The following is a 7,917-nucleotide window of genomic DNA, read 5'->3' as shown; positions in this document are numbered from 1 at the left end:
CTGTCCTGTCTGGTGGTGCACATGGGTGTTTTGTTATTTTGGGGCCATGTGCTCTGGTCATTGTCTGGTCCCTCCCCCTTGTTATCTGATTATTGGTTTATTTGTCCCACCTGTCCTCCTCGTTACCCTCCTGTGTTTGCCTCCCTATTTAGTCTCCCTGTGTTTGCTGTCCTGTGCTGGATCGTCATTGTTTGTCATGGTATGTCTTTGTATGTTACGTCCCTTCATGGTTTCCCTGCGTCAAGTCAAGTCTGTTCGGTTCTGTTTTTCCCCCTCGGGGTAGTTTTTGTTGTGTTTGTTTTATTTTATTATTTAATAAAGAAGTTTAACCCTAACCTGCTTTTAAGTCCTCGCCCCAACCACCGTATCGTGACACAAAGAGTGTGATATTACTCTTAAAGTCAACGTGGATGATCTTTGTGATAACATTTTTATTGATAATGTTAGTGTTTAAAAAAAAAAAAAGTAGCATTAAGGATATAAGAAATGCTCTTTGTTCTGTGTGTTTTCCAGCAAGATTATTTTGGTCTTTTTTATGTGGTAATACCATATCTTGGGTCAAAGCATGGAAATTGTGTGATTATAACTAAATTAAGGAAGTGTCTTACAAAATACTTCACAGATTTACTTCCTGCTAAGCATGCTTTGGAAAGATTTAAGCTTAATATTTCATATAATTTTTTGAACTAAAAATAAACTATTTTGCATCTATTTTTTTCACTGTATATACTCAAGATTATTTTGGAAAGATTTAGAAACCTTTATTAGTAGAAAACTGAAGTGTGATATACATTTTTGTATTTGATGTACTTTTTTATACTCAGAATGAAATTTTGGAATGTAAAGAGCAACATATTATACAGTTATTTATTTTACATAAAAAGAAGTGGGCTCAATGCAAACCAAATTTTTCACATTTTAAAAATGACTTTCAATTATCTGTAAATCTTTTGGAACAAATTAAAAAGCACTGACAATATGTAATGCTTTAAAAGCACTGGATGTAATTTCTCTATTTTATTTCTATTTTTGTTTATTTAATTTTAATTTAATTTCATGGCAGCTAATGTTAATGTGATAATGGGAATACCTCTTGTTCTCAGGGCATTGAATAAAAAAAAAAGAAAAGTCATACCATCACACAAGTGCCACAATGCCAAAAAGAGTCCTAAACAGTGATATGGACATGTTTTAATGGAATTCACCCTACAATGCGTTTTTAATATTGCATTAAGTTGCATCTACATATCAATTTGTCTTCTAATTTTTAAACATTAGATGGCACTGTTGCAACTGACAGTGAATAAAGTTAGGCAACACAACGCCAAACCTGCAGTGGTCCATTTTACAGCAGATCAGTTCAGTTTTATGAACTGTCGGAGACTCAAGAGTTAAAACCTATCTTGCTTAATATTGTGCTTCTAAAATTGCTGCTATACAGTTCGGAGCCTCAGCTCTGTATTTATCTCAAATTTAGTTTGCTTTAAATTTTTTTGCAAAACTATTTTCTACAGGGGATCTAAATACCAACTTTATGCTGAATCAACTGTTCAGTCTTTTCCTTCAAAATAATTTTCATTAGTTGTGTTTGATAAGATGTGTGTTTATTACTGATGTATTGTCCCTACAAAGGATTTGGAAAAAGATTAAAAAAAGATCCAGCATCAGTGCAGTGATTTTTACACAAGCAATTACCCTTCACTTCAGAAAATCAATCTATTTCTATTGCTAATACAGACCAGTTCTGTTTTGCAGCAATCTATTTAATGTCAATTAAAGCAGTTACCTATTTTATATTTATAAAATAGACTAAACTTTGCAAAGATAGCCTATGGCCTTATATTAGACTATTTATGCTTTATAAATAAAAATGCATGTTTGTTTCAAAGGGATATGAGGAGAGTTTACAGTACTATTAGAAACCCAGTAGGCTATGTGAAATCAGGAGTACACATACTGTATCTTTTCATTCTCAACTCTTAAAACAAAAAGCACTAAAATTATACTAAGTTTTTGACATTAAAATGTTGTTTAAACACGTAATACGCTAACCATTGATGTAGAAAGCATTAAACAATTACATTTTCATTTGTCTTAGCCTTTTAGGATTGAGGCACAGAACTCGACAAAGCAAATAACTGGACAGATTTAAAGGGAAAATAAATCTAAACAGTGGTTTATAAATACCTTACACAATTAACCGTTATGTTTTTATTACCTTAGAATTATCTTTGTAAAGAAACTTCATTGCTTAACTGGCTCTCTGCGGTCTCAGACGACGACATATTTTCCTGTCGGCCACCGTAACCTCTGTTGGTTGCAATTCGCAACCTCACCAATAGATGCCGCTAAAAATCACACACTGCACATTAAAAACAACACATAGACACATGATTTAACAACATTAAAAAACTTGATTTTCACCAGAGGGGAAATTATAATGAATTATATTCATTATAACATAAATATGAATAAAATAAAAAATAAAATACCATGCATCAAATATCGTTTCATATTGAAAGGCCCACTGTGCCTTGAAACGCGCAGCATTATTCAATGTGTTGACGTAGACTCTGCAGGCTGCGTTTGCGCATGAAGGTAGGCTACTTCACAAAACTTATTTCAGACTTCTGAGGTAGCGTAACGGTTAATGATATACAGCAAAATAGAGTGAGCTTTGGTGAAAACTATAGTAAATATTTACTAGTATATATTTCTCGCTAGAAATGACATTAGAAGTTGAAAGCGTTGGTCAAAAACGTACATTTATACACAAACTGACCAGCAACCGCAACTTTTAGACGCCATCTTTCTTTTTCTAGCCCAACTGTCACCGAATGGAAAGCACAGGATTGTGGGATATCACAGGCAGTGAAGGATACATCTATGCTGCCTTCAAACATCCATCAGGAGGTGATGCTAACATGGAGTCCTCCAAAGGCTGCATTTTCAGATGCAGCCGTAATTTCCATTGAAACATGAAGACAGGGCGGGACATGTGGAACAGCTACTCCCTTTTTTTTAAATAGCCAATAGCGTTTCATTTATATCACAGCTCGGCCAGAGCCGTTGAACTTGATAAAGCCGCAGTATCCTCCAAATCTCCTCCATATTGCTTTAAAATATAGCATTCTGGGAAGAATTTAAATGGGTCTGATACATTTTGTGGTCTGCGCCGACTCGATCATATGATCTGCTCTGTGTATCTTGTCTCTGGACGGGAGCAGACTGTGTGACGCTGCGGCAGTTTACATGACACGTGAAACCAGACTTCATTCGCCCCAATGGAAAACATATTTACACTGTCTGAATCGTTCCCTATCCCTAGTGCACTGTGTGCCATTCACCATGTAGAAAATAGTAAATGTGTGACAAAAATGACCGATTTTAGCCACAGCTTCAGCGTCTATTTATAATGTAGAGGGAGGGGCTTCAGATTCTAGAGAGCATTTGATTGGACAGAAAATCTGATAAGAAGCTGAGGTACAGAGTGATGTCATCAAAACCATTGCTCCATATTGGCAGAAGTTTTGAATGCTTATATTTTCTAAAGGTGAATTTTGTCATTGTTTTGGAGCTCACTAGCTTATAGAGAACAGTAAGACTTCAATTTTGATTTCAGAGGGACTTTAATAAAATGGTTTGGTTACACTATTTTAAGGTGTCATTGTTACAGTGTAATTATATAAGTACTGAGTATAACTACAGGCTTACTATAGGGATAGGGTAGGATTAAGGTTAGGTTGAGGGTTAGTTGCATGTAATTATGCATAAGTTACTGTTATAACTTTGGTAAGTAGATGTAAGGAGGACACTGTAAAATAAAGTGTTGCCAAAAGTTTAAAGACTTGCTGCATTGTGAATATATAGTCACTCATCTGCTGGCCATAACAACAAAATGTAGCTGTCACTATGTTCATAATATAACCATATAATATAAATGTTAAAATTAGTTTGAATTAATAATAAAATAATAAAGTTATTAGTTTGAATTAAACAAATAAATAGGCTATATATGATGAAAACAAATGGTGTCTCTGCACTGACTCCTGTCGGTGCGATCTTTAGGACCCAGGGGAACTCGAGCTCATCCATATAAAGACCGCAGATGAGGAGAAAGCAAGTGCACTAGAGTGCTGGAAAATCAACAGTCTCAACGTGTCGTTTCGCTTTTTAACTAGTCTTACCGCAGTCGTATTAAATCGGCTGGCAAGATGCAGTATAATCGACATCGAGTCCGCATGAAAGGTTTTTACTGGTGATTTCTCCGTCCTCCTCACATTCTTGATAGACGACTTCTCGAAGCGGGGACAAAACTGGACACGTTGGACTTTTATTTATCACTCGGCTCCAAAAAATAACATTGTGAAAGGATATATGACACGAGCATTTGACCAGAGATTATTCGTCGTTCAGATGAACATTGACTGACTGCTACACCAGCTCACCTTGGAAGGTAAGTTACCAGTCTGATCACGAACTTGTACAGCAAATGAATGATTGCACCAAGATGACATCAGTGAATCACAGGCTTTCTGAAGCCTGGCAACAGAAACCTTTCTCAAGTCTGTTGTTTGTCTTCATTCTTGCACTGGTGCATTTTACCCAGACATCACTTGATGCGCAGGTTGATTGATTAATGACTGTAGCAGAGACATATTTTCATCTGCTAGTCAATAATCATAATGAGAGAATAGTGGAGGATCATTAAATATTTAAACTTGTATTTATGTGGTCAGTTATTATGACATATTTACAAGTCATCTAATCATTGTTTTGTGCCTCAGTCGGATTGGTCTTCTTGAACAGATCCCGGACGCAGAGCTGTTTTTGTTTGCTTTGAATGCTGAGAATTGCAGTGCACATAATAAGCACATTTGCTTAGGATTCGTGTTTTGTTCTGATAACATGATTTTGTAGGCTATTAATAAAAAAAATTGAAATACTGTAAATGTTTGAGAAAGAGTTCAAATCAGTGAATTTAGTGCTGTCAATCGATTGAAAAAATAATTAATCAAATTTTTTTCTGTAGCCTAGTTAATCGCGATTAATCGCACCTAACATCAAAGTTTTAATAATTTGACATTTAATCTCCAAATAATGTAGAAACAACATAAATACAGTAGCCTATCCTATATTTTAAATTTGTTTAAAGGCATATTTTTATGAAAGAAGCCCATGTCACCGATTCCAATATCTTCTCTATTAAATAGACCCCCCCCCCCGCCTCAATTTTTGCCATTATAACCATTCATCATTATAGTATAATTAAAAGCTATCAATTTTAACATTTATTAGACTTTAAAAAAATACAGCAACTTTTAATTTAATTAAACGTAAAAAAAAAAATCTTTACATAAACTCACATTTATCTGTGACCTTCAATATATCAGGGCTCAATTTTTTTTTCTATTGGCACTGTCAGACCAGTTAAGATTTTCACTTGCCCTGTCAAAATGCACAAAATATTGTTTTCGTTGTTTCTAACCCATGTAACTTGTAAACAGCTTCAAGTAGGTCAGGTAGGTCAAACAGGTACAGACATTGAATAAAGTTTTCAAACACTTCACAGTATTCACTGCATAAATTATGAATTAAATATAGATTCATCCTTATTAAAGCTACAAATGTTATTTAGTCAAGAGCTGTGAGTGATTTTCTCTTTTTGATTCTTTGATTATCCTTAATGACAAACAGCAGCAGGTTTATTAGGCTGCTGTCACTTTCAGACTTACCGCACATGACACGGATCTGACACGAACTCTACGTTCATTTAAGACTTCATTTAACTCATTTGAGACTCTGCATTCGAGGATACTCTACAAAACGGGTGTTTTGGCATGATTTTGTGTGTTTTTGTCCATTCAAGCGTTGTCTGAAGCGGCTTTCTGTGCGCACACAGAGTTCTGTGCGAATTATGTGTCACACAGGCCCCGTTTACACATACATGGTTATTTTGAAAAACTGAGACATTTCCCTTCGTTTGTGCCCGTCATTTACACGCAAACGGAGAATTCACCTCTGAAAATGATTCTTTCTAAAAAAACTGAGATTTTAGTTTGCACGTTTGCATGTGAACTGAGAAAAACAGAGTTTTAGGCAGCCGACGTCACAGTATGTGACTATTTATTTATTTATTTATTTATTAACATATCTTTATTGCGAGGATTAACCCCTTGAGATGAAACATCTCGTTTTCAAGGGGGTCCTATTAACGGGATTCTGATTGGCTAACGTGGGCTTGAGCTTCTCGTTACACTGCCACCTACAGGTTTGGCATGCTCTTGACGGCATATACACGGGTTCGTGTAAACAAACACCTTTCTGAAAACTAACAGGTGTGCACAATTTTATTCTTGAAAACGGAGAGGTGTGAAATGTCCGTTCATGAACATAGCCGTCCACGTGTAAACGTAGCCACAGACAGGAGATTCACAGATGTGCGCCTGTACCGCACTGCATGCCGTTTTCTTTTGTGCCACGCTTAAATTATTTTAAAGCATTTGCATGAATAAGAGCAAGATCTTAATTAGCAAAAAGATGACGGGGAAAAAAACAGATGCTGCGTTAATTGTTTTAAATATTTTTAACATGTTAAACTGAAAAAGTTAATTGCGTGCATTAACGCGTAAATTTTGACAGCGCTAAGTGAATTATGTTGAGAACCACCACTTACTGTGAACTACACATGACATTTGAAGCAGAAATATATTGCTGGGAGTGGGCGGCCACATTAATTAGTGCTAATACGAAGCATCGCCTTTAATGTACGAAAATCGTACATTGCTCTTTTTTTTTATTTTTATTTTTATTTTTATTTTTATTTTTTATTAAACTTTGAAAGTTTACAATGACATTTAACATCAAACATAAAACAAACAGATATTGGGGAAAACGTATAACAGATCTTACCTTATACAGAGTAAAACATTAAATTCTACAAATTATTTTTTTCAACAAAAGAGATGTTTTTATGCATTTCTTATTTCTAGTAATTGAGTTCAATGAGTCATGGAATATTTTAAGATCTTTACAGAAAAAATTAAAAGAGGGTGTTATAGACATTACTTTAGCTTTATGTATATGAAACTTCCCAAGAAGAATGATTAACTTTAATGTGTTATCAATTATATCTGAGCCAGTATTACAGTCCAAGAAGAAAATCATGGCCTCATCTATTTTGATTATTTTGTAGAATGTATCAAAAACCATCATAGATACCTGCTCCAGTATTTACAGTCACAAAATAAATGTATAAGCGTTTCAGATTCAAGATTACAAAAACAACATTGTGGTGAGAGATCCTTTTTAAACTTACTAAGAAATATATTACACGGATAATACCTGTGTAGTATTTTAAAATGATTTTCCTTAACCTTATTTGGCAGTAAAAAATTATTACTTGCTGACCAGATTATCTCAGTTGAAGGTATAGAAGAAAAAAATTGTTTCCATTTCAGAATTGCTTTTGGGTAACAGCTGATATCTTGATTAAGACACTTTCTGATGTAAGAGTTATTACATTTCCTATCCAAAATATGAACACCTCCAATAACAAGTTTAGGGGTCTGCCGTAACACTGAGTTGTAGCTGAGATGCGCTTTCACAAGCTGAAGCAATTTAATGGAGATGTTTTTAACAACCACATGGTAATCTCTGCATGAAGATTCAATCCCTGAGAGAGCAAGAAATTGTTGATACGTGTAAATCTCACCATTACAATCTAATAAGTCGGAAATAAAAATAATTCCCTTATCAAACCATTCTTTTTTATATATACTTTTCCTTTTAGATAATACATGTTGGTTATTCCATATTATACATGTGTGGGGAGAAATTGTGTTTAAAGGCAATTTTCCATGCATCTAGTGATTGCTTGTGAAAATTAGATAATTTGATGGGAAGTTTACTACATTT

At 34.6% G+C, this 7,917-nt stretch overlaps 1 protein-coding gene across 2 annotated transcripts in view; it reads left to right on the top strand.

Moving 5' to 3' along the window:
* The first annotated feature begins 4,106 nt into the window (after positions 1-4,106).
* The window catches only part of syndig1 (synapse differentiation inducing 1), a 59,513-nt gene continuing 55,702 nt past the window's right edge, over positions 4,107-7,917 (top strand). Inside the window, exon 1 of one of the 2 annotated variants that reach the window (XM_079634234.1) lies at positions 4,107-4,456. The gene's annotated coding sequence lies outside the window, so the exon portion shown is untranslated. The remainder of the gene's footprint in view (positions 4,457-7,917) is intronic. The other variant, XM_079634235.1, reaches the window with a different exon arrangement.

This window comes from Phoxinus phoxinus (genome assembly GCF_949152265.1).
Source record: "Phoxinus phoxinus genome assembly, chromosome: 14".
Lineage (NCBI taxonomy): Eukaryota > Metazoa > Chordata > Actinopteri > Cypriniformes > Leuciscidae > Phoxinus > Phoxinus phoxinus.
This window is presented reverse-complemented; position numbering and strand designations above follow the sequence as displayed.